Here is a 27,708-nt window from a genome sequence, read left to right on the forward strand (position 1 = left end):
TTCATCTCTCATGGATCTTTGTGTTGGATGAAAACTAAGAGCAACTGGGAATGGAAAGAATGTAACAAAGGAACCAATGTCTTTCAGATGTAACAGACCTAAATCACATGTGATCTCATATAGATAATGACAGCATGCATATGGTTTCCATAGAGTAAAGTGAATTTGATCCCATTACTGAGATAAAGAACAAATGTTCCTAAATAAGAAATTATTTTAATATGGTGGTCTTGCTGATTATAGAAATCACATTCATGGAAAATATTATTCAAAGCAATAAACAGCCAAATCATATGAACTCAATGGTATTTTGAGAATAATTTTTTGATTCCTAATGCTGTGTCTCTCAACATAAAAACAGATAAAATTGAACAAATGAGAAAGTAGGAAAGAGCCTCAGTTTGTCCCAGGAGATTTCAATATAAGATCATGATATATACACACAGTAAACTTTCTTTACTGGACATAAGAGAGTTCAGTCTTGTGCTATCCAGCACAGTTTCCTTGGTGGTTATCTTTCATAATGCTAGAAAACACCATTCAGTCTCCATTAAGAAAAATTTAATTGTTTTCTTGTCCATTAATTATCCTTATATGCTACAATAATGACTGACTTAGTAAAATGCATTAACATTGCAACTGTGCAAAGGGAATTTTGTGCTTAACTGACCACATTATTAATTAGAAGGGAAGCCACTTTAACAGGAGAGAATTCAGGAATGATATAAAAACATGGTCAATAAACTTGGCTAGGGAATTTAAAAATCCTACCAGAGAGCACACTATCATGGTATTACTAAATCTCCATTTTGTCAAATTCCCTTGTAAATATTTCTGTTATGTTCTTTGGCAAGTGTTGTTGAATATTTCCATAGATAACAATTTTATTACTAATGTTTTTGTTGGCAAAATGATACCTATCTCCACAAAGGACTGTTAATAAGCAACAGTCAGTTCTCAGAGAACAGTTGGGAGTTCTAAAACTCCCCATCCCCGGTAACAGCTAGAGGACAGGAACACATGCTATGGAATGTCCCTTTAAATGGCCTGGACTTGTAAACGGGGCCCCTACAGCTAGAGTTACAAGTGTGCTCTTCACAAAACTGAGCACAAATTCAATGTCTTCTCAATATTCCCACCCTGCATGCACAAGTTCTTACTGACATAGATGGCTACTAGGGTAGCAAGTGCCCTGTCTCCTTAGGAATGGGGTCACTGGGAAGGATAAACAGAACAGATTTCACAAAAATAAAACAACATACAACAATATCAGAGGGAGCATCCTGCTAAATTATGAGAAATTCAAAACAGTTTCATTGAAATCAGAAACAGGACAAGGAATTTTATTCTTCCTGTCGTATTCAGCAAAGTTAGGAGATTCCTTTGAATAAGATATGATTTTATGCATAAAAGTTCCTAAATATGGCAGCAGAAATCTGATAATGCTGAAAATCACTTTCAGCAAAGTAGCAGTGTGAACAAATTAATGAAAAATCATGTCCTGAAATAACAAATATTTTGAGGAACAAGCTCTGTTAACAATATCATTTATAAAACATTATATATAATACTGGTATATAATATATATTATATAAAACGTTATATAAAATGTTACATATGATTACCTATGTATATATTTGTTGATGGCCAATAATATCCTTCACAGAAATTAAAAAAATAGTGCTGGAAAATTATATGGAGACGAAAAAGATACCCTGTAAACTAAACCTAGATAATAAACAAAGTTGAGGAGATATGACCATGCCAGATTTCAAATTTTACTATGTAATAGCTGAAGTAACAAAAACTGTATTGAATTGTGCTACTCTGTTTTATCTGTATTAATTAATACCACTTTAGAAGCAACAAGCTTAGCAAACCCTCAGAATGATGTTGACTTGGATCAACACAGGCTTTCATTATATATATATATATATATATATATATATGTATATATATATACATATATATATATATATATATATATATATATATATTTCTTAATCCCAAACAACATTTTGAAATACAAAACAAATTCAATGAGTAAAATTATTGGACATGCCTCCGATTAACTCTGTGTCTCAAAGCCTATTATTAATCTGCATTGTTTCCTCAGTACACATCTTAAAGATTTAAATTCAGTGTTTTTATGGAATACTTGAGTGTGTTAAAAATTGGGTCTCTGATTTTTGTGTCTGCTCATTTTCCTTCTGTTGGATTACCTTGTCCACCCTCAATATGCTCTTTCAATATCTTATTATATTTCTATTTGTTAATGTTTGGTTGTTATCCCTTGGGTGTTATTTTCCTCATGAGAGCCAGAAAGGAAACAGATCTGGAAGGGAGGGGAGGTGAGGAGAAACTGGAAAGAGTTTTAAAAAATGGAAAAAATGTAAGCATGACATAAATAAAAGAATGAAAATGGAAATGAAAAATGTGACAAAATCAATTTTCAATAAAAATACAACACCATTTTATAATGAAAAACAAATTACAGTTCCAAAAGTCCAAAAAGAAAAAGAAAGAAAAACAAAAAGAAACAAAAGAAAAAACACACCTTTGTGGATTTATCTGATGGAGGATGGCCAAACCGCCCCCAAAGAAACCCCCGAAAAACTCAAAAACAAATCTGCATTCTATTTTGCATATCTTATAAAATTCATACAAATCAGTGGATCAGAGCAAAATATAGATTACATATCCAAAGAAAGTTCTTTCCAATCCACCATTTTCTTGTTGAATTAGAGCAAAATTTAAAAGTAAAAACATATTAACAAATAACAGGTTCCTATAGACACTAGAGTATTGTCATAGCATTCAAACTAGATCACCTTATGAGATCACAGAAGAAAACGGTTTATTATTCTGTACTACTCTATGCAATGTATGTGATGTGAGTATGTTTGTAAGTATTTTTTGTGCATGTATATATATATATGTGTGTGTATATATATATATATATATATATATATATATATATATATATTTGTGTGGGTGTATATGTATATATGTGAGAAGATGCACAATGTTACACATGCTTGCAGATATCACACCCAAATACACAGTGCTCATTACTTCTTACAGCCATATTTGGAAACTCCTTTCCTTTATTATAATTATCATAACATCAAAACGCATTCTTACCTGATAACCCTAATTATTCAGAGACTGGGAGGTACAAACCATGTGATATATTGTGTGCTTTCTGTCTGATGATAAATTGTATGCTAACTATCAAATGTTTTTACCCCTTCATATCTTTCAGTCTATGGCAGATACCCAGATACCACTGTAACTTCCTTTATGGATGTAATCTTTATGCAAAATCCATATACAAACTTAAATGTCCTTTTTTTATTTTCCTGACTGCCATTACTCCCACACACCAATAATCCACAATACTGTCAGCTCTTTGAAATGCTAATATTCACCCTGTAAGAGAACTGAGCTGAAGTGACAGGGCAGATTGACAGCTCAAGGGGAGGGGCACTGCAGCAAACACAACACAGGACAGGACAAAGGAAGCCAGGTCCTGATCTGATAGGTTTCTGATCTGACTGTTCAGAGTCAAAGACTTGAGATCTATAGAATAATCTTTTACCAAACAATTTTGCAATATTTTGTGTGAAAAATTCCTATCTACCTATGAAACAAATTATGGGTTTTGAGGGAGCTGACCTTGTTTGGTGCATTGCCTTGCTGACCAGTCCTAGGGTGGTTGTGACAGGCATCTTTGGCTGCCTCTTCTCTGAGCAGTCCCTGCTGCACGACTTATGCAATCACACCGCCCCCGTCCCCAGTCTGTGCTAGTGAGCTAGCATAACCCTCCAATCACATATGCGTACATGGTTGCCAGGCTGCAGAGACTCTAAAACTGATGAGACAAGGCAGGCAGATGTAAGCTTTAAGCTGTACTATTGCTAGCATGAAAGCAGGGGGGTCTTCATAAACCCCTGTATAAATTGGTCAGGGATAAATTCAAGGTGCTTTGTGGCAATGATGACTATAGGATATTGAATTATATTCACATTTAGATCTGTATACAAAGGAAAGAAAGAGTGCTTAGGAAAAATGTAACAAAATTAGAGAATGTACAAAAGCACTATATACCTGTAATATCAGGAGAAATCACTAAAGAATAAAAGATGCTACTTTAACAACATTCTGTATTAGTGGACACTGGCTAAAAGACTGAATATAAAATAAAATGTGCTCTTCTTAATATCTCTTTTCATATTTAGAGTGATGGAATAGAAATGAGAGAAAGAGAGAGGGAGAGAGAGAGAGAGAGAGAGAGAGAGAGAGAGAGAGAGAGAGAGAGAGAGAAGAAATTAAACCAGATAAATCTGAAGGATCAGGAGATTTTGAAAATGTTAGCCTATCGAGAGAAGAAATTACTCACAGGAATACAAAATAAAGTCCTGGGTAACTACTGTACAGTTCACAGATTTTCACTTCCAGGTTCTCCATTGCCACACTCCCAGAAAGCAGCAGACTTCTCTATGGATTTAAGGCTTATTAACACAGAATTTGAAAAATACACAATGATGATAAAAGATCTCTAGTTTCCAAATAAAAGAGGATATTGCAGAAGGCAGTGAACCTTACTGACTCAAAACTGATGGTGAGGATGGACTCAAAAAGTATTCTGGAAACAAAGAAACAGCAAAAATATTTTGTGATCAAGAACCCTGGAAGGAAAATGAGATTAAAATAATAGTCCTAAAGCCAGAGCTATTACATTTATGGATGCAGGAAAATGTAAGGCTATATAAGTGATGGAGCCAAGGCCCTGGTTGAGAAGAGTTCCCATGGACTTAGGCAGGTTTAGTGATCAGGGTATCAGGTAATATGAACATGACAAATTCAGTGTGAAGGATTGTAGGGGCTGAGACTGGGACAGAGGACAGAAAGGAAAAGAAGAATGTGCATCTGAGAACTAAGTAGAAAGTTATATTTGACAGAGCTCTTTTCTAGGGTGGAAAGATATGGAAAATGCCACAGAAGTTCTACACAAAGCAGTTTAAGTCAGATTTGAATCCTATTCTTCTAATTCCACCAAGGTGCTTGGTGATTGAAAAACAGGGGAGGATGCTTGAAGATGACTATTTCACTATCAGTGAGTAGCACTATATGAGGATCATGAAATATATCTTGCACCTATTCTATTCTCAGTTTGTACTTTGATGAAGTGAGAGCCAAAATGGTGGTCTTAGAGGATAAGATCAACATTCCAATTAAGGGATAAAATATCAGAGTTGGACTTTTTTAACTTGGCTGGATTGCAGTAGCCATGTAAATAATGTGACTTCCATTTACAATGTACAGTTAGGGCGGGTGCTTTCTTCACCACCTGAAGAACCATCAACTGATGACCTAAATATTTCCAGTCCTGACGTCAAAGATGAAGAGAAAATAGAATAAAAAAAGAAACATCTATGAAATATTATGGCAATATAGTTTTTGCTATTATTAGCTAATTTTTGCTTACATGTTGTATAAAAAATATTCAAGCAAATCTCATGTCCACACAGCTCCTCACCAGGTATCTAGTATGCTCATGAAAAAATAAAACAAACAAAACAAAACGCTAAACCCTTCATGCTGTTGTTCTGACAGCACGTGTTTCTTCCTCTCACATAGGAAGATGGTCAATTGAATCATGTTTGCCTTGAAATTGCAGTACAACATATTCTGTTCATTATTACAGGGCCATGTATTGAATCTTGTCCTCAGCCAAACAATAAAATTCCTCTGTAGAAAAAATTCAACCTGCATCATGAAATCCAGAATAGGCACGGAATGAATATATACTAATGAAGCATCAGTCTGTAGTTTATTATCCTTTTCAATAGTATTTATTTGCTTAAATCCCAGCATCATACCTTTTCCCCAGGTATCTGATTTCAAGAATTAGGAAACACCAGACATTTTATACAGCATAATAAAAGTCCTCATGTACTGAAACCTATCTACCTCATATATGGGAGGTTACAGGTAATTGATACTATAACTGGTATGTAAGCTAGGATTGTTTGTCAGGGAATATCCCTAGGACGTTTTTCACTGTACTACTTAGAGTCTTCTTCAGTGAATAGCATTCCTATAACCTAAGACAAAACAAGATTAATTTCCTGAGGCAAAATTGGAGAGACCCAGATAAGAGGGGGTCACATATATGTCAGAAATTCATCTGTCACATAAACATACTATTAATATCATATACAGACATTTTTGATATTGCTCAAATTCCAAAGTTGTGGAATGACAAGGCATCCCAAAATTGTCAACAATTTTTCTGGCAGGAATTTTTCTAGTAGACATATTTCCATTAAACGTGTACCTACTGAAGTGAACTGTTCCCACAGTTCTCTGGTGAGAGCTGGACTCTTAGAATTGCAGACAATAATGAGAGTTCAGAGAAGATTACAACTTATGCTCACATTCCTTGCCCAAGAGGAACCCTCCTAGTGGCCTTTGTGCCCTCTGGGCATAGGGACTTAGGAGCAAAAGAGGAATGACCCTACTGATTTTTGCCTCTGCGAGAACTAAATATCAGTTTTCAGAAGCAACTGTACACCTGAGAAGAGAAGAAAGACCAATTTTTCTGCTCCAAACGACTGTCCTGGTGGAATTAGGACATACAGAGGCAGAAGTTATCTGGGGCAGAACACTCCGTGTTCTGGCTGTGCCCAGAGCTGAACCAATCAAAGAGCTCTCTGCAAGCAAATCTGGTCGGGGGAGAGAGGTGGACACTCAGAAGTGTGGAAAATGCTGAGAGCTCAGAGAACACAACTAACTCTTTCAACATATCTGATCCAAGAGGAATGCCTAGTGCCCTCTCTGCATGCTAGACACAGGGACTAGGAGCAGTCAGGGGAAGACCCTTCCGATGTCTGCCTATGCCAAGATCTGAAGGCCAATTTCCAGATAACCTACACACCTCGGAGCAGAGGTCAGACCAATTCTTCTGCTCCAAGTGACCCACCTGCAGGCGTCATGTCACTCAAACACAGAAGAAACTGTCTGTTCCCAGATATGTCTGAAATAAAACAGTTCTTCAGGAGTGCTTACACACAGGCACAGAGAGGGTTAAGCCACTGTCAGAGACAGCAAAACAAGCTAACACCAGAGACAACCTGATGGTGAGGTGCCGCGCCTGCTCGGGGCAGACATGACGCCTGAGTGGGAGCCGGTTCGAGGGTTCGCACCACACGTGGTTAAGCCCCCTGCTTGCATGCGGCGGACTCCAAGAAGATGTGCACCTGGACTTGCCCCCTGCTACAAATTTGGCTCTGGGCTGATGGGCATCTGGGTCATGGGAAAGATCGTTGTCAGCACTTATTTCTTTATTTTTTCTTTGTTTGATTCTGAATATGATCTTGGCAAGACAGAGACTTCCTTTAATAATAGGACAGAAGGTCGTGATCTATTTTTGATCACTAATACCACAAGCTTTCCTGCTACCTCTTTACAGAAGACAGAGCCTCTGATGACAGGGACTCCAAGGTTGCAGATTATGTCTTCTCTTATAGATAAGGAAATATAAGATTTAGCAAAGAATTATACTTATAAGGATAGTGATGCTTCTTCTATTAGGGTGTTGGTAGAACTGTTGAGAAATGATTCCTTGAGCTTTGGGTCGGCTATGAATATTTTACAGAGTATAGAAACAGGTGGTGGCAACCAGATACTTACAGGGGACCATATGTGCATCGACCAACGGATGCTCCATTACCATATACTGGAGAATATGATTTGAATTTTGATAGGTGGGTTACTAAGGATGGATATAGGGTCAGGTATTTGTCACTGCCTTGGTCAGAAAGATTGGCAAGAGCCCGTCCTCCTTGGTGTGTGCTCTCAGAAGAAGAGAAATGGGAGGTAAGGTCACAGATCATCAGATACTTTAGACAGGGATCAGGCATGCAATATTATTGCCCCAAGCCTTGGATGTACATCTACAGGACTAACAAAGATGGGATCAAAGGGTTAACTAGAGCGATAGAACTAGATGCACAGACCTGATGGCGTAAGATATGCCAGACTTGCGGTCCCCTGAAACTTCCTCCTTGATGTGACAAACGGAAAACTAGACTAGGCTGGCTGACTGTGGCTCGTCTGAAAAAAAAAAGCAAGCTATACCTTTTTGCAGAAAAATCAAATGTTCTTGGCCATGGTCCAAGATTGTTATGCAATGAAAATTGTGTATAAATGTCTGATGCTCTCTCAGTAAAGTTGCAACAGCTGACCACACTCTCTCTGTGTCTGTGTCTCTGTTCGCCATCCCGTCTCCGCTCCACGCGTGTCCTCAACAGGGGTCCCCCCGCGGATCCTTGGAACCTCCAAGATTGCCGACCGCGGCAGTGAGGCAAGTGCAGGAACATAAGCAACAGAAGCCAAGACTACTTGGTATCATCAGAACTCAGTTCACTCACCAAAGCAAATGCTGGATATCCAAACACACCAGCAAATCAAGATTTGCCTTTAAAATCACATATCAATGGTGATGTGTACCAAGGCTGGACTTCAATAACAACAAAAAGGAAAGAAAGCCTACATATACATGGTAGTTGAAGAGCACTCTATTCATTGATAACTTGGAAAGAAAGAAAGAAAGAAAGAAAGAAAGAAAGAAAGAAAGAAAGAAAGAAAGAAAGAAAGAAAGAAAGAGAGAAAGAGAGAGAGAGAGAAAGAGAGAGAGCGAGAGAGAGAGAGAGAGAGAGAGAGAGAGAGAGAGAGAGAGAAGGAAATTGAAGACTTTTTAGAATTTAATGAAGATGAAGGCACAACATACACAAACTTATGGGACAAATTAAAGCAGTGCTAAGAGTAATTCTCATAGCTCTGAGTGCCCCCAAAAAGAAACATAAGAAAGCATACATTATCCGCATGACAGCACACCTAAAAGCTGTAGAACAAAAAGAAGCAAATACACCCTAGAGGAGTAAAAGGCAGAGAATAATCAAACACAGCGCTGAAATCAACAGAGTAGAAACAAAAAGACTATACAAAGAATCGACAAAACCAGGAGCTGGTTCTATGAGGAAATAAACATGATAAATAAACCCTCAGTCAGACTAACCAGAGGACACAGAGAGTATATCCAAATTAACAAAACCAGAAATGAAAAGGCATACACAACAACAGAATCTGAAGAAATCAAAAAATCATCAGGTCCTACTACAAAAGCCTATATTCAAAAAAACTGGAAATCTGGAGGAAATGGACAATTTTTCTAGGCAGAAACCAGGTACCAAAGTTAAAGTAGGATCAGATAAACCATTGAAATATTCACATAACTCATAAAGAAATAGAAGCAGTTACTAAATGTCTCCCAAACAAAGAGCCCAGAACCAGATGGATTTAGTGAAGAATTCTATCAGAACTTCATAGAAGTCATACCAGTTCTGTGTAAACCATTCCACAAAATAGAAACAGAAGGAACACTATCTAATTCCTTCTATGAAGCCACAATTATACTTATTCCTAAACCACACATAGACCCAACAAAGAAAGAGAACTTCAGACCAATTTCTCTTATGAACATTGACACAAAAATACTCAATAAAATATCGGCAAACTGAATAGAAGAACACATCAAAAAAATCATTCATCATGATCAAATAGGGTTCATCCCAGGTATGCAGGGATGGTTCAATACATGGAAATCCATGAACATAATTCACTATGTAAATAAAGAAAAAAAGCATGATCATTTCATTAAGTGCTGAAAAAGTCCTTGACAAAATACAACACTCTTTCATATTAAAAGTCTTAGAAAGATCAGGAATTTAAGGACGACACATAAATATTAAAAGCAATATCTAGCAAACAGGTAGCCAACATTAATCTAAATGGACAGAAAGTTGAAGCAGTCCCACTAAAATCAGGGACTAGACAAGCCTGCCCACTCTCCCCCTACTTATTCAATATAGTACTTGAAGTCCTAGCCAGAGTAATCAGACAACAAAATGAGGTCAAAGGGATACACATTAGAAAGGGAGAAGTCAAAATATCATTATTTGTAGATGATAAGACAGTATACATAAGTAACCCCATATATTCCACCAGAGAATTCTTAACCTGATAAACAACTTCAGACATGTGGCTAGATATAAAATTAATTCAAACAAATGAGAAGCCTTCATCTACTCAAATGACAAACAGGCTGGGAAGAAATTAAGAAAATGACACTCTTCACAATTGTCCCAATTATCACAACAGAGCAAGTGAAAGATCTTTATGGCAAGAACTTCAGTTCTCTGAAGAAAAAAATTGAAGAAGATCTCAGAAGATGCAATGACCTCCCACACTCATGGATTAATTAGCAGGATTGATATAGTAAAAATGGCCATTTTTGCCAAAAGCAATCTACAGATTCAATCCAATTTCCATAAAAATTCTAAATCAATTCTTCAAAGAGTTAGAAAGAAAAATTTGCAAATACATTTGTAATTACAAAAAACCCAAGATAACAAAAATTATCCTCAACAATTAAAGATCTTCTGGGGCAATCACCATCCCTGACCTCAGGCAGTATTACAGAGCAATAGTGATTAAAACTGTATGGTATTGGTACAGAGACAGGCAGGTAGATCAATGGACTAGAATTGAAGCCCCATGTCACTTGATCTTTGACAAAGGAGCTAAAAGCATCCAGAGGAAAAAACGTAGCATTTTCTACAAGTGCATCTGGTTCACTTGAGATCAGTATGTTGAAGAATGCAAATCAACCCATTCTTATAGCCCTGTACAAACCTGAAGCCCAAGTGAATCAAGGACCTCCACATCAAACTCAATAACCTCAACTAATAGAAGAAAAAGTCATGAAGATTCTTGAACACATGGGAACTGGGGAAAATTTACTGAACAAAGCACCAATGCCTTATGCTGTAAGATCATGAATTGACAAATGGGACCTCATAAAACTTCAAAACTTCTGTAAGTCAAAGAACACTCTCATTAGGACCAAATGGCAACCAACAGATTGGGAAAAGATCTTTATCAATTTCACATGCAATAGAGGGCTATTATCAAAAATATACAAAGAACAAATGTAAGTACACTACAGATCACGAAATAACCCTGTTAAAAATGTCGTACAGAGCTAAACAAAGAATTTTCAACTGAGGACTATTGAATAGATGAGAGGCACCTAAAGAAATGTTCAACATCCTTAATCATCAGGGAAATGTTAAATAAATGAACCCTGAGATCCACCTCACACCAGTCAGAATGTCTAAGATCAAAAACTCAGGTGACACCACATGTTGACAGTGATGTGGAGGAAAAATTGTTGGTGGGATTGCAAACTGGAACAACCCCACGAGAAATCGTTCTGGGTGTTCCTCAGAAAACTGGACATTGCAATTCCTGAGGACACTGCTTTAATACTCCTGGGCATATAGCCAAATTGTGCTCCAACATATAACAAGGACACATGCTGCACTATGTTTGTAGCAGCGTAATTTATAATATCCAGAAGCTGGAATGGACCCAGGTGTCCTTTAAAAGAATGGATACAGAAATTGTAGTACATCTACACAATTGCATACTACATAGCTATCAAAAATAATGACTTAATGTAATTAATAGGCACTGGGTGGAATTAGAAAATATCATCCTGAGTGAGGTAACCTAATCACAAAAACAACAACAACAACAACAACAACAACAATAACAACAACAACAACAACAACAACAACAAAAACAGACATGGTATGCACTCACCGATAAGTGGATATTATCTCTAAATTTCAGATTACCCAAGATACAATCCACTTACCACATGAAATTCAAGAAGAAGGATGACTAAAGTTGGAATGCTGCAGTCTTCCTTAAATGGGGGAATAAAAATATTCATAGGAGGGATTATGGAGATACCGTTTGGAGAAGAGACTGAAAGAATGGCCATTCAGAGCAGAGCTGAAGTAGTTTGCAGCCAAAAAGAACAACAATACCAACCAGGGTCTAGACCACCATAAAAAGAATACACATGGACACATCCATCACTCCAGCTTCATATGTCGTAAAGAATGGCCTTTTTTTGGTACCAGTGGGTGGACAAGACCTTGCCCCTGCTATGGCTGTAACCCTTAATGTCAAGCAATATCTGGGCTTGAAAGTTAGAATGGGTGGATGTTTTGGTGGGGGAACACCATCATAGAAGAGAGAGCGGTATGTGTTAGGGAGCTTATGGATGGGAAACTGGGAAATGGGATAACATTGGAAATGTAATTAAAAAATATCCAATAAAAAAGATGCAGTTTCAACGGCAGTTATTTTAGAAGAACATTTTATTGATTGCTACTTATATAATTATTTGAATAATTTGCTATGGAACACATGTCTCAAGAGGACAGGAGACTGAGTCCTCAGGTCCCCACTGACTTGCATCACAGATCATGGGAAGCAGACATATAGGTGACATTAATTGAACACAGTTTCTCTGAATCAGTAGTTAGTAATTTTAACTGTTGAGAAATCCTTTGGGAGAAAGGGAGGTATTTTAATAAAGAATGGCAAATATTAATATTCAAATGGCCTTTTTAAAATGTAACTTAAATGTTTGGAAATCTGCTATCACATTCAGAGTATACTGAAGAATAATCAATTGTGTCCACAGGTTGAGGATTGACTGCAACAATCTAGAGATATAAAATATTTCTACATAGATGAGAGAAATAGTTTATTTATCACATGACAACATCTTATATAACTATGCCCTACAATTTTTGGCTCTATGAGGAAATTATGGAAAGCAAAAAGAATGGCATACTACGTTAGAATGAATTACAGAATAATTTCTCACAATTTTTAACATACCTTGTTATGAGTACTCGGACACAATCCTTTCCCATGGTCCAGAATTTATGTCTTCAGACTTGTTATAGATCTTAGCATCTCTCCCCACCTATATCACTAATTCCAGTGAAAGGAAATATTCAAGGAATTTTACATTTAAGTTTATTTACTATGAAGATTTTAGGCAAAACTAGTGTTTCATGATAGAGTTCATGAAAATACTAGGGTTGTCTATTGGAAAGAAGAGATATGTTTGAAAAAGGAAGATTTTCTTTAAATTAAAAAAAATTCAATTATTGGATTGACACTGTAATACAAGTACAGCATTTTACAAACATATACAACACTCTAAAGCTACAAGCCTGAAAGTATAATGGAAATGAGTCAGAGCAGAAACAATAACATGCAGCACCAACAACGATAAGAAAATACTAATATGTCATAAAAATGACATTGTTTTCTTCCTCAATCAAATTTAATCCAGGATACAGAATCTTCTATTTAGTATATATGTATATTTTTACATATAATTCTATTTGAATAATAATGAACTTTCTATGAGCAAGGATACACCTCTCTGCATACCTGTGCGTGTTTTTCATCCTTCATTTTTTCAAGATGATGTCTTATCACTCTGATCTTCCTTGACCCAGTCTTCATCAGTAATTAATCATTTTCCCTCCACTGGTCCTTCACTGGTTCTTCAGCTATGAATGAATTGTCAATATTCTATGATGTACTCTGATATAACAAAAATGTCTTCATTTGAAGTTTTTTTTATAACATTAAAAACTGCTTTACTGACAGCCTAAAAAGAGTAATGAATATTAAATGACATAAAGCAAGATGTTGCTTAAAATAACAGAGACCACAATCCGTACACTGTAATTGACATAATACTTGATGAAACATTATGTGGCATGGAACCAGTTATCTCCTATATAACGTTGTCTTCTACTTCTGTGCATATATATAGGCAGACATATATAAAGAACTTCAGAATTTACAGCATATTCTGATAAAGAATCACATCTAACTTTATGTGTAATAATTTTTAAAAAAGCCTACAAATTTGCTGAAAATTCAATGAATATTTTTCATTTTAAAACTATGCTTAGTGAATTGTGACTTCTGTAATCCCTGAATTAATAATAAATTGCTCACTTCCCTCCTTTAGCGACATTTCAAGGTTAACTGGAAAAAAATAGCCGAGACTTGTACTATCAGTAATAATTGAAAAGATAAGATTCAATCAATGGAATCTTGAATGTAATGAAAGGAAAAAAATCACCATCCAGTGTTACTACAACCACATGAATTTAATGAAGTGGGTGTCACTTCTAGTCTTGTCTCCAAGGGTGGTTGAAAACTGAAAGGAACTCTGGCCTTTGTAGTTTCACCATATTTTCTCTTGCCAGAGGCCAGGGCTTGAAGGGGAGGAGCAACACTCCGCACAGCGCTTTTATGACTCATTTCCTGTAGACATTCTACTTACTGGATCAGTTCACTGCAATAGGATACATGTTGTTGTTGAGGGTACTGAAAGGAAAAGGACATTCTCATCTTTAATGTGGTTTTATAGCAGTCGGTATGGTCTAGACAGCATCTCTTATGAATTGCTGTGGTTCTAAATCCACTCATTAGAAAAATTTAGGAATGAAATTTAAAAATAATTTTTAACAAGGAAACATGCCATCCATCCTAATGCATACTTTCAATTACTTCATCGAGAAGAAATTAAATCACTGATTGTTTCTTCGCCCAGTTTTGATAAGGGGTTTTGTCTTACCTCAACTTTTTATGCTAAATACGGTGTTTGATTGACACATCCTTGTGTTACCTCTCTCTTTCCTGCTCCCTGTCCCCTTTCCCTCTCCCCTCTTCGTCACCTCTCTCCCCCTTCCCCTCTTCCTCTTAATCCCCCTTTTTAACATAATGGGAGAAGGAATGGATATGGGAGAGAGGAGAAACATTGGGGACACCCATGTCGAATTTGTGGATGGAAAGGAGATGTAAAGAATGAGAGAAGAATAAACAGAAGAATAATGATAGAAAATCTTAAATGCAAAACAAAAAATAAATATAACTAATACTGAAGATGAAGAATTACATTTTTGGCTTAAGGCTACATTTTATGTAGATATATATGAAAGGAAAAAGACACATTAGATACAGAATTATGTGCCCTGGAGAATTGGCTCAGTGGTCAAGAGGACTGACTGCTCTTCCAGAGGTCCTGAGTTGAGTTCAAATCCCAGTAACCACCTGGTGGCTCACAACAATTTGCAATGGGATCCAATACCCTCTCTGGTGTGTATGAAGACAACTACAATGTATTAATGTATAATAAATAAGTAAATAAATACTTAAATACATAAATAAATAAAGAAATATTTTTTTTAAAATGAATAGAAATGTTTATTCTAGTAAAGGCTGACCTAAACTGTTGGTATAAATTAAAAAGAAGAGTTTAACATCAACAAACGAGGTAAATAGACTTACTTAAGTGATAGCTTACTGTGTTACGCCCATGTTGGAAAACCTCAAAAGACATTTTGTAAATACATAAGGCTCTTAATTATGAGTTCTAGATCAATGTCACCGATGGTCCCTGTCACAGCATGTCATATCGAAAGTCCTCTAACTAGGGATTCAGGGTTTTTATTGTGGCTATAAAAAATTTTGGCAATTTACATAAGGGTCGGCAGGTTAATCTTTTAACAAGAGCATTTCTGGGATACTCTGCAGGAACTGCACACAGGGAAAAAACTACCCAATGAAGAGGATGGCTAAGGTATCTATTTTTTGCAGGATGTCTTAAGATATCTATATCATCTATATCTATATCTATATCTATATCTATCCATATATATATATATATATATATATATATATATATATATATATATATATATATATATATATCTTGACTCTGCTATTTTACCCTGACTGGCTGGCTGTTGCTAACGGGCGTGAATTTCCTAGGATGTTTGCTGAGGTTTAGTTTTTGATTTTATTCCTAGAGTTGTAGTTTAGTCCCTTATCTCTCATAAAATGGGGTTTCTTCAAAAACAGATTTGATTGGGCTTTGAAACAGGTTGATGATTTTGATTAGAGTCATTCTAAGAGTGATTAAAGAGTAGTTGATTCAAGGAGGAAGAGTTGTATTCAACATGCCAAACAAACGAAGCATGAAATGGGACAATCCTCGTGCTGGCTTCTGAGTATTACCTACATGCAGAAGCAAATAGGAACGGCCTGCTGACTCAACTGATTCTGATCATTCAGAACAAACTCCCTCACCACCCCCAACCCTGTTCCAGAAATATTTGCTCAGCTCTATTGAAAAAATAGGACATTTCCTGGATCAATCCATAAATGGTAATTAGCATCCCTGAAGGAGGTATCTGCCATTACTGGTGCCAAAAATACAGCCCCTTCCATGATGGCTGAAGAAAAAAAAAGTGCCAATACACAATGGTCTAATAAATTAGTTTCACTTATTTTACAATTACACTTTTAAATCTCTGTTTTCTATGTGTTCATGGCAATCATTTCTCTGCATCCATTTTTAAAGTCAGTCAGCATCACAGGATTTTCATTGACTTTGATTTCTTATTTACCTATTTTGTTAATTTACAGATACTGTGGTATACTACCTAACAGTGTCCTGCATTATTATTCTTGTGTCTTTGAGCGAGAACATACTTCATATGCTCCTGTACAAATCAGGTTTAAGATTTGCCTTTGAGATGACTGTTAAATCCTTTAAAAACAGCACTGTCATTTCATGTTCTCGGGTACCTCTGCATTGTACCAAGCGCTTTTGTAACTGTTTCCGTCAATCCTTCTGTTCTGTCAAAAACTATGTGGCCCTGTGAGCACAGAGGTAATCACTACTTCAAGCATCACTTAACTTGTGGCTTTAATGGTAAAAATTAAATCTGTGTCTGATATCTAGGAGGAATATAGAGAGTTTTCCACTGAAAATATATATTTAATGGCAAATTAATTTGCTGTAGGCTTGTTGATTTACCTATAATATTTTAATTTTCCCTGTCAAGAATTTGTACACCCTGCCAAGGCTGGACTCTCCAGTGTTGGGAAATGTCAGAGCCAAGAGATGAGACATATGTGTTTGGGGAGGAGAACAACCTTATAGAAGAAGGGAGAGGGGATGTGAAAGGGACTTATGGATGAAAACCAAGAAAGGGAATCACATATGTAATGTAAATAAAAAATGACTAATTAAAAAAATCTTCCCACGGAGCTTAGAGCTTTATAATTTCTTATCCCTGACTTATGAACTAGATTTTCTTAAATTCATTTGCCAAGTTTTATTCATTATTCAGCTGGCCTCTTTTATGATGATTTTGGGAAAAATTGTGTGTATTTACACACACACACACACACACACACACACACACACACACATACACACACACACACACCTACACAGACAGATATTGCTTAATGTCTTCCTCTGAAATATGTCTTAAAGTTTTTAGGTGCCTTATTTCCTCTGCTTTCTTTCTGTAAACTAATCATTACATTGTTCTCTGTATCTCTAATTTCCATGCCTTTACCCTAATATCCTTGTTTTATTCAAATAAAAATCTCTTCCTCTTATGACCCATGATTGACCATTCAAATGATTGTTTTACTGAAAGAAAAATTAAACATTCTTAGTAATCAGCAATGTGCATTTTCAAACCATATGAAGATTGTATCTTCCACTAATAATTATGCCCAAGATCAATGAAATAAATGAACACACATGCTAAATAGGTGAAGAGTAATAAGAATCCTTATCCTCTGCTAGTGGATATACACTGTTCTATTTGCTTTTAGAAATCAGTGCAAGTTTGCCTTTGGAAACTTGGGAATATTGTACTTCGGATTAAAAAAAAAGAAGTCTATATCTTAGTGTAGAGGCACTTACATTCCATTCAATGCTGCCTTATTCATATCAATAAGAAAGAGGATACAGCCTAGCTGTCTACAAGTGGTAAAATGGTTAATGAAAATTTGGTACAATACACAATGGAATGTTACTCAGCTTTTAAAAAACAATAGAACCCATAGTAAAGGAGGGATAAAAAAATTATCCTGAGTTACCAAGTTCCCCAAAACACATCTCAGACACTGCCTAGGCTCTTGACTGTTCTACGCACACTGATGATGCCTCTATTACAGAAGAGGACCCAACATTTCTGTTGAACATTAAGAAGACAAGCAGGTGCCTACCTAAAGCCTTTATCTACTGGATATTGTCCGCAGTACTGAAAAGTATTCTGCATGGTACCTGAAGGATAATTTAAACACCAACTCATCTCTATACTATTTGATCTACCATAATCAGCTGCCTACATGATTCTCTGCTGCAATAGTGGCACCTTCTTGGGAAAAAACTACTTCTATATGATGATCTAAGATTTACTCACTGAAACACAACTCATATTATACATTGTTTCCATGGCAAAATACCTGAGATTAGGGCTAAAATAATGTACCATTGCCTGCTTACAATATGTATAAATAAAAGTATGTCTAATAACAATGTTATATCCATAGTACATTGTATTACTGCACCTTCATCATAGAAGTTAACATATACTGTAAACAGGTCCAGATACAGAGACCCATATCTGGACAGTGTGCAGCATGAGAGAACTTGAATAATTGTGTCATAAATCACATATTGCCATCAAAATTCCTCCTCCATGGCTCAGCAAACTTTGTAGAAGACATTGTAAAATGATACTAAGGCCAGTGATTCTGGGAGAAATACCAACAAGGCAACATACATTTCAGATATAGTAGGGCTGATACACATATGAACACACATAAGAAACAGCAACATGCACAGAGTCTGCATACACTCTGAGCAGGAATGCCCATACACTGAGAGCAGGAATGGTACATGATCTCCTACCCTTCAACAAGTTCCTTTCTCCATCTTACAAATTCTCCAAATGAAAAAACTAGAGTATCCCAGTAGTTCCTTATTGAGTACAGATCCACATGCAATATCAGGTCTTATTCCATGTAGTAGACAGACATCTCATGTGATTCAACAATAATTTTTGAGTTATTGCTTTTGACTACGAATGTACTGTATTTTAAAACATACTAATAGTTTTTACATATTATGAATTCCTGTTTAATTTTAATTTGCGTGTATGTGTTGGCATTTGTCTCTATGTATCTTTGTGCTTCTTTCTTGTGAGTATTTTCTTATTCCTACATTTGGTGGTTTTGTTTTACTTTTCATTAGTTTTTTTTTTATTTACCTGTATGATTTCTAAAGGGAGAGAGAGAGAGAGAGAGAGAGAGAGAGAGAGAGAGAGAGAGAGAACTAGAGGACTAGGTGATACTGGAGGTAGCAAGAATCAGGGGAATATATGGTGGGACACAATTAAATATATTGTGTGAAAAATTCTATTTTCAAAAATTGTAATTTAAAGAAAATATAGATGTCATGTTCATCCATCTTATGACATTAAAATTAAACTAAACTACTTATGGGAGATAACATTTATTTCATTGGTCAGAGGAGAACATGGGTAAGTCATTCTCTACTATTATATGATGCTTCCTGTATGATAATGTGATGATTTCTATATGTTTGGCACAAGGAGTATCACTATTGAAGGTGTGGCCCTATTGGAGTAGGTTTGGCCTTGGAACAAGTATGTCACTGTAGTCACAGGCTTTAAAACCTTCATCATAGTTGCCCAGAAACCAGTATTCTGCTAAAAGCCTTCATATAAAAACGTAGAACTCTCAGCTCCTTCTGCACCATGTCTTCCTGGACATTGCCATGACACTGCCTTGATGATAATGGATTAAACCCCTGAACCTGTGAGCCTGCTCCAAGTAAATGCTGTCCTTATATGAGTTGCCTTGCTACTGGTGTCTGTTTCACAGCAGTAAAACCTGAGCTAAGAGAGAATTTGGTACCTGCCACAGAAAGGTTTGCTGTGATAGGCCCAACCATGATTTTGTTTGGAAGGATGTGGATTTTGGGGTCTTTGTATTTGGAAAGTGGTGGAATTTTCAAATGGGGCTTAATGAGGCATCCTATTAGGAATGTGGAAGAATTTCTTGCTGTAATTTCAAATGTGCCAACCTCATTGAAGAGGTTTGAAATGAGAATTTCAGTATATGGAATAGAAGCTGTTTTGTGGTATTTTGGTGAAGAATGAGGATGCTTTTTTCCCTTGTCTGAAGTATCTACCTGGGTAAATGTAAAAAGGTTTATATTAATTACACTGAGAGAGGAAGTCTTAAAAATGTCAAAAAGTGACATTGTTCTCCTGTTATGAATCATGAAGAGTGATTTGAAAATGTGAAGCAAACTTAGGAAAAGTTCAAAATATGTGGTTTGAGTATTAAAGGGGCATCAGGAAATAAAATTGAGCTTGATTGTGTACCCAAGGATATTAAAATAAATTAAGGGAGTGGTGAACTTGGGGCAATGTTTTACCCAGCAAATTCAGGTCCAGGCCTGGGAGAATATTCCTTGAATCCCATGAGATAAATCCAAACATATCAGTAAATTCTAGGCCAGTCTAGGACAAAGCAGATTTTAGCTGAACAAAAGGGTAAATTCAGGCAAGGTGGTATATGCCTTTAATACAAGCATTACGGGAGACAGAGCCATGTAGATCTCTCAGTTTAAGGTAAAAGCACAGAGCAAGATCCAGGAGAGCCAAGCTTAAGCAGTGAAGGAGATGGAGAAGAGGAAGCTACAGATAATGTAACAGAACACAAGAGCAAAGTCCAGCTCCTGCCAGCAGCAGAACTCAGCAGCTTTGGCCATGATTCTCTGCTTTATACTCAAGAAGAGAAGGACACTACCATATGATGACCACCACGAACAACAGCAGCAGTGGAGTAGAGGCATCTGGAACGTAAAAGAAAATGTGTGTGCTCTAATGGACAGACCTGAGGAAGTGGACCAAGCCCTTGGTGTAGCCCAGAAGATCTTGAGTGGATCCCAGATACTGAAACAAGAAGCTGTTACCTTGAACTTGCCTTGGATACCCCAAGTTGTTTCAGATGCCAGAGCCATGGATTATCTGCTGAAGAAAGCAGATAACAGGGAGTGGAATCAGCCCAGGAGCAAGATGTTTGTTGCAGTCAACAAAGATTAAAAGGGATTTGGAGATTTGAAGACTACTTTGATATCAGCCATTGAGATGCAGAGTTTGGACTTTGCCCAATTGGTATTCTGTCTTGCTTTGATGTTTACAGTTAAGTGATTAGATGAATCTCAGAAGAGACTTTGGAATTTGGACTTTTAACATTGTGGAGACTGCTATAGACTGCTGAACATTTTAAAGTTAAGTAGGAACTGAAGGAAAGGTCATCCAGTAGCTGCCTCACCTGGGGATTCATCCCATATGCAGCCATCAAATCCAGTCACTATTGCTGATGCCAAGAAGTGCTTGCTAATATGAACCTGATATGGATGTCTATTGAGAGGCTCTGCCAGAGCCTTACTGTACAGATGGGGACTCTTGCAGCTAACCATTGGACTGAGCATGGGGACACCAATGCGGTAGTTAGAGAAAGGACTGAAGGAGCAGAATGGGTTTGCCACCTTCTAGAAAGAACAATAATATCAAGCAACCAGAACACCACAGCTCCCAGACACTAAACCACCAGCCAAAGACTACATATGGAGTCTTCAGCCATATATGTAGCAGAAAATGGCATTATCTTGTATCGATAGAAGGAGAAACTCTTGGTGCTCTGATGCCTTGTGTTTTCAGTTTAGGGGAATGCCAGGGTGTTGAGGTGTGGGTGGGACCATTAAAGCTGGGGAGACATGCTTATAACCTAAACTACAAAAGATACAAGGAAAGAGAACTTCAGACCAATCTTCTTATGATCATCAGTACAAAATACCCAATAAAATTCCTGTAAACTGAGTCCCAGTACAAATCAAAAGGAACATCCATCATAATCAAGTAGGCTTTAATCCAGGGAAGCAGGGATGTTTCAGTACACAGAAATCTATCAACATAATATACTATATAAATAAACTAAAAAAAAAAAAAAAAAAAAAAAAAAAAAAAAAAAAAAAAAAAAACCACCGCGTAATCATTTCATTAGATGCTGAGAAAGTGAGAAAGTATTTGACACATTCAAAATTTTGCCATGATAAAAAGTCTTGGATTAATCAGGCATTAATGCCCAAACTTAAATGTTGTAAAAAGCAATATACAACAAGCCAATAGTCTACATTATTGAAGCTAAAATTGCGACAATCCCACTACTATTGGGGAGTAGAAATTGCTGCCTATTCACTCTCTACCTATTCAATGTAGTACTTGAAGTCTTATTAAACAAATAGAAATCAAATGAATACAAATTGTAAAGCAAGAAGTCAAAATATCACCTTTTGCAGAAGGTATGATCATATACTTAAGTGAACCCAAAAATTCACCAGTGTATTCCTAATCCTGATAAGCATGTTCATGACAGTGGCTGGATATAAAGTTAACTAAAACAGATCAGTAGTCTTTCTCTACTCAAAAGATAAAGAGCGTGAGAAGGAAATTAGGGAAACAACATCTTTCAAAATAGTGACAAACTATATAAAATACATAGGTGTGCCTCTAAGAAATAAGTGAAAGATCTATATTACACGAACTTGAAGTCACTGAAGAAAGAAACTGAAAAAGATCCCAGAAGATGGAAAGAGCTCCTATGCTCCTAAATTGTCAGTGTTAATACAGTAAAAATGGAAATTTTGCCTTAAGCAATGTTTAGGTTCAATGCAATCTCCAGCAAAATTTCAACTCAATTCCTCATAGAGTTTGAAAGAGAAATTTTCAAATTCATTTGGAAAAACAAAAAAACTTAGGATAGTAAAAAATTTTCTCAACTATAGAAGAACTTCTGCGGGAATCCCTAACCTCAAGCTATATTACAGAGCAGCAATACAAAATCTGTATGGTATTGGTAACTGAGACAGGCAGGTAGATCAATGTAAGAGAATTGAAGATGCAGAAATGAACCTTCCCACCACATCTATGGTCACTTGATCTTTGGACAAGGAGCTAAAACTCTCCAGGGGAAAAAGGGCATTTTCAACAAATGGGGCTTGGTCACCTAGATGTTAACAAGTAGAAGACAAGTTAACCCATTCTTACCCATCTGTACAAAACTCATGTCCAAGTGGAACAATGACCTTCACGTAAAACCAGATACACTCAAAATAATAGAAGAAAAAGAGGGGAATAGGCTCAAACACATGAACAGTGGGGAAAATGTCCTGAACATAACATAAATGGCTTATGCTGTAAGATGAAGGACCAGCAAATGGGACTTCTTGAATTTGGAAAGCTTCTGAAAGGCGAATAATGTTGTCAATTGGACAAAATGGCAACCAACATATTGGTAAAATATCTTTACCAATCCTATATCTGATAGAGGAATTACACAGAACATACACAAATAACTCAAGAAGTTCAACTCCAGAGACTCTAATAACTGTATTAACAATTGGGGTTCAGAGCTAAATAAAGAATTTTCAACTGAAGAATAACAAATGGCTGGGAAACACCTAAAGAAAAGTTCAACATGCTTAGTCACCAGGAAAATGCTAATACAAACAACCCTGATATTCCACCTCACATCAGTCAGAATGGCTAAGATAAAATTTAAGGTGAAAAGAGATCCTGGAGAGGATGTAGAGAAATAGGATCCCTTCTCCATTGTTGGTGGGAATGCAAGCTGATTCAACTACTCTGGAAAGAAGTCTGGATGTTCTTCATTAAATTGGATGTAGTATTACTGGACAACCCAGATATACTACTTCTGGTCATACATCCAAATAATGCTACCCAATATAACAAGAACACATGCTCCACTATTTTCATAGTAGCCTTATTTATAATAGCCAGCAGCTGGAAAGAACCCAGATATCCTTCAACAGAAGAATGGGGATGGGAGATGGAGGAAAGGGATAACATTTGAAATATAAATACATACAAATATCCAAGAAAAAGAATAGATTATTTACTCTAGCCAAGTATCAATGTCACCAGATGGGAAAAGAGATTTGGTGTGACTTCTTTACATGTTCTAACACTAAAGTAATTACATAGACATGTATAGCCATATTGTAAAAAAAATCATATAGTAGTGTTTAACAATATGATTTCAAGTGAAATCAACTGAAGGGATATAGAATACCATAGATCTTATATAACTCTTGATGATAGTCCTAATTTTTATGTTTCTTACATTCAGCTAGTGATCTGGTAATACATTCCCAAAGCTTTGCCCTCTAATTGAAAGTTTGTTAAGTGAGACAGAATTGAGTGTTAAGTTGCTTATAAGTGTACTAAAAGTCCAAGATATTTTGGTTCTAGATCTTTAACATTCCAAATATCAATAATTGCAAAGTTCTTATAAGTCACCAATTCTTTCAAACATTTAGGTAATGTTTTTTTCTTTTTCTTTTGTCAAAAGCTTTAGTTAAATGTTTCCCCTGTTGACAAAAAGTAAACATTTTGTGCTTTGAAAAATTTAATATTGTTATATGTCCCATGACTCCTCTAGGCCAGCTTTCTTAGAAAGTGATAATATGTCAGAATTCAGGGTACATACAGTTGGAAAAGGCATTAAGTAAAAAAATTCAGGATCATATAGGTATTAATTAGTCTCCTGATCCAGGTGTGATATCATTCTCTTCTGCTGTACTTGACATTATAACTATATGCAATAAAGAACAGGATTCTGATAAATGAATGAATAACATTAAGACCATAATAGGAATTACAGAAGTAACAATAGCAATTGAGTGAAGCAAATTTCTACTATCCCACAGATTTCTCTGCCTGTGCCATCACGTATCTTATCAAAATTGAATATGTTATTTCTGTTGTATTTACAGATTTTTATATTTTATAAATATTGGAGGTATAGAGAAAGCAAAACCATTCATCACTTTTTAAATATAGTATTTTTCCTTTGTGTAGTTTATTTCATTTCGATATTTAACAAATATTGTTCTTAAGTAAAATAATTTTGTACCTGCTATTTGAAACTAATAATTTTATTGGACCCATTATTTTGTCTTAGTTAGCTTCAGTATGGAGATGTTAGAGAATTGTGTTGGGGTCCAGAAGAGAATGCTCTGAGGGAGCAAGTTTGGAACAAGATTGAGGTCAAGACTTGTACAAACCCTGAAAATCATCAGGAGTAGGACAGCTTTCAATCTTCCCGTGGGCCTACATGTATGAGAGCACATAGACCTATGCACCCACCTCCATCATCCTATGGTAGTTACTTAGTCTGGGGGCCAAATTACTCGTCAGACTTCCCCTCGCACCATGAGGATGTAGAAGCACTCAGAATTCTTCGCTCAACTAAAGCATTCCAAACAGTTCAGGCACAGCCAATGAGGTATATTCACCTTACAAACATCTGTCTCCTCAGTTTATCTAACTCTTCTTACCCCAAATAAACAAGAGTTATTTCACTGAAAATGATCTCTGGAAAAGGCCACTTATCCAACACTCATGCAGACCATCTTCCTCTCTAACTACCAGGCCCTGCTAGGCTTCATTCTTTCAATTCCAGCTTGAAAAGCAAGGGAACCTGGATTCTCCCATGGCAGAAGTGATAATATCCACTGATAACTGGATATTAGCTGGAAAACTTGGAATATTCAAGACATAATTCAGAGTCCACATGAAATTCAAAAAGAAGAAAGAGCAAATTTCTGATGTGCCAGTCCATCTTGGAGCATGAAATATGGAGACGAAATGTTCAGCAGAGACTGAAGGGAAGGCCTTGTACAGATTGCTCCAACTGGAACTCCTTCCCATATAGAGCCACCTAAACCAGACCGTATTTTTATTTTGCAAGAAGTGCATTCTGACAAGAGTCTGATATGAATGTCTCCTGAGAGTCTCTTCTAAAGCCTGAGAAATACAGAGGCAGATGTTTGCTGACACCAGTGAAGTGAGAATGGAGTCCCAGTGGAAGAATTAGAGAAGGGACTGAAGTAGTTGAAGGGTTCACCACCTAATAAGAAGAACTACGATATTAACCAAACAGGACTGCTCAAGACTTTTCAGGGACTAAAGAACCATCCCAATATTACACAGGTATAGACCTATGACTCCAGCAGCATATATAGCAGAGGACATCCTTGTCAGGCATCAATGGAAGGAGATACCCTTAGTCCTGTAAAAGCTTGATTTTCCAGTGTCAGGTTATGTCAGGTAAGTGAGGGAGGAAAGAGTGGCTGGTAGGCAGTGGAGAACCCTCTTAGAAACAGGAGGAAATAGTAGGCTTTTGGAAGGGAAATGAGGAAAAAGGATAATATTTGAAATATAAATGAAAAAATGCCAATAAAAGAAATAAAATAGGCTTTTTTATAGCTAAATCTAGAATATGCCCTAAATGAGCATATATTAATAAAACAGAAGGCTCTAGTATATTATCCTTTCTCAACATTACTTTTGTTCCTTAAATCCCAGCCTCATACATGTTGTCCAGGTCTCTCTTTAAGAAATTAAGAAATATGTTACTTTTATAAACAGCATAATATTCTTCATGAGTGAAACCTGTAACCTCATATATACATATATATATATATATATATGTATATATGAGGTTAAAGTAATTACAGTCTTTCATTAGGATATAAACAAGAATTGCTTGTCAGGGAACATCCCTATGTCCTTCTTCACTGAATTACTTGGGCATTTCCTTCAGGGAACCTCAATGCCGTTTCCAAATATAGAGCACATTAATTTTCTCAGGGAATATTTTAGAGACCCATATAGCAAGGGGACATGTATACTCATGGATTCTTTTGTCACATAAACATAATATTAATATCATAGATAGATAGAATTGTGGTATTTCCCACCATCTGAAGTTATGGAACGATATCCCAAAATCATCATCAGTTTTACTTGAAAGAATTTTTCATGGAGATGCTATTTTCTTTAAAAGTATACCAATTTCAATATTTAAATAGATATTTGAAAGGACTATTTTATTCGTTCTTACTGTGTATTATTATTTGAATATGTCTATGAGCACATGTCTGCAGGGCCTCAAGAGTCCATTACGGTGAATGCCTCAGTTACCCTGTGATTGGCCTCACAGATCATGGTAAAGAAACATATAGGTGATTCTAATTGAACCCTGTGTCTCTGTAATACTATTCAGTACTCTTAAAGGTTCAGAAATCCCATTAAGGAAAAGAGAGCTTGGCATGACAATAGAGTAAACTAATAATAAATCTCAGTGTTCTTAACATATATGATAATGTTTTGAAAGTTACTATCTCCTACAGAGGATATTAGAGTCTAAACAGTTATGCCTACAGGTTAAGGATTGACTGCAAGAGCCCAAAGATATGAAACTTTTACTTAGATAAGAGATTGTACTTTACTCATCTGATGTCAATAGTTTCTATAATTCTGCTCTACAATATTTGGCTCTAGGAGGGAATTGCTTAAAGAAAAAAAAAGAATGGCACATTATTAAGATAGAAATATTAGAATGAAAAACAGAACATTTTACAAAATGTGTGTTACCCCACCTTTTGAGTACTAGGACATTCCTCTATTCTCTGGTGTCCAGAATTGCCCTGGCTCTTAAGACCAGCCATAGATTTCAGCCTACCTCCCCACCTAGATCACAAATTCCCATTTAAGGAAAATTTCAAGAAGTCTGACATTTGTATTTGTGATGCTGAGAATCATTGTAAATTCATCAGTTTAAGCAAACTTCATATTTGATGGTAGAATTCATAAAAAAATACTAGGGTTGTTTATTGGGAAGAGATGTGTTTGAAAAGGGATGATCTTCTTTCTGAAAAAAAACTTGAATTATTGGATTGACACACACATAGAGCAT

The 27,708-nt window shown here is 36.3% G+C and overlaps 1 long non-coding RNA gene across 1 annotated transcript in view; it reads right to left on the reverse strand.

Moving 5' to 3' along the window:
- Positions 1-12,281: 12,281 nt before the first annotated feature.
- LOC148007685 (uncharacterized) overlaps positions 12,282-27,708 on the reverse strand; it is a 104,961-nt gene continuing 89,534 nt past the window's right edge. Inside the window, exon 5 of the long non-coding RNA XR_015646673.1 lies at positions 12,282-13,514. This is a non-coding gene — a long non-coding RNA (uncharacterized LOC148007685). The remainder of the gene's footprint in view (positions 13,515-27,708) is intronic.

The sequence above is a fragment of the Rattus norvegicus genome, chromosome 1 (assembly GCF_021556685.1).
Source record: "Rattus norvegicus strain SHRSP/BbbUtx chromosome 1, alternate assembly SHRSP_T2T, whole genome shotgun sequence".
NCBI classification, from domain to species: domain Eukaryota; kingdom Metazoa; phylum Chordata; class Mammalia; order Rodentia; family Muridae; genus Rattus; species Rattus norvegicus.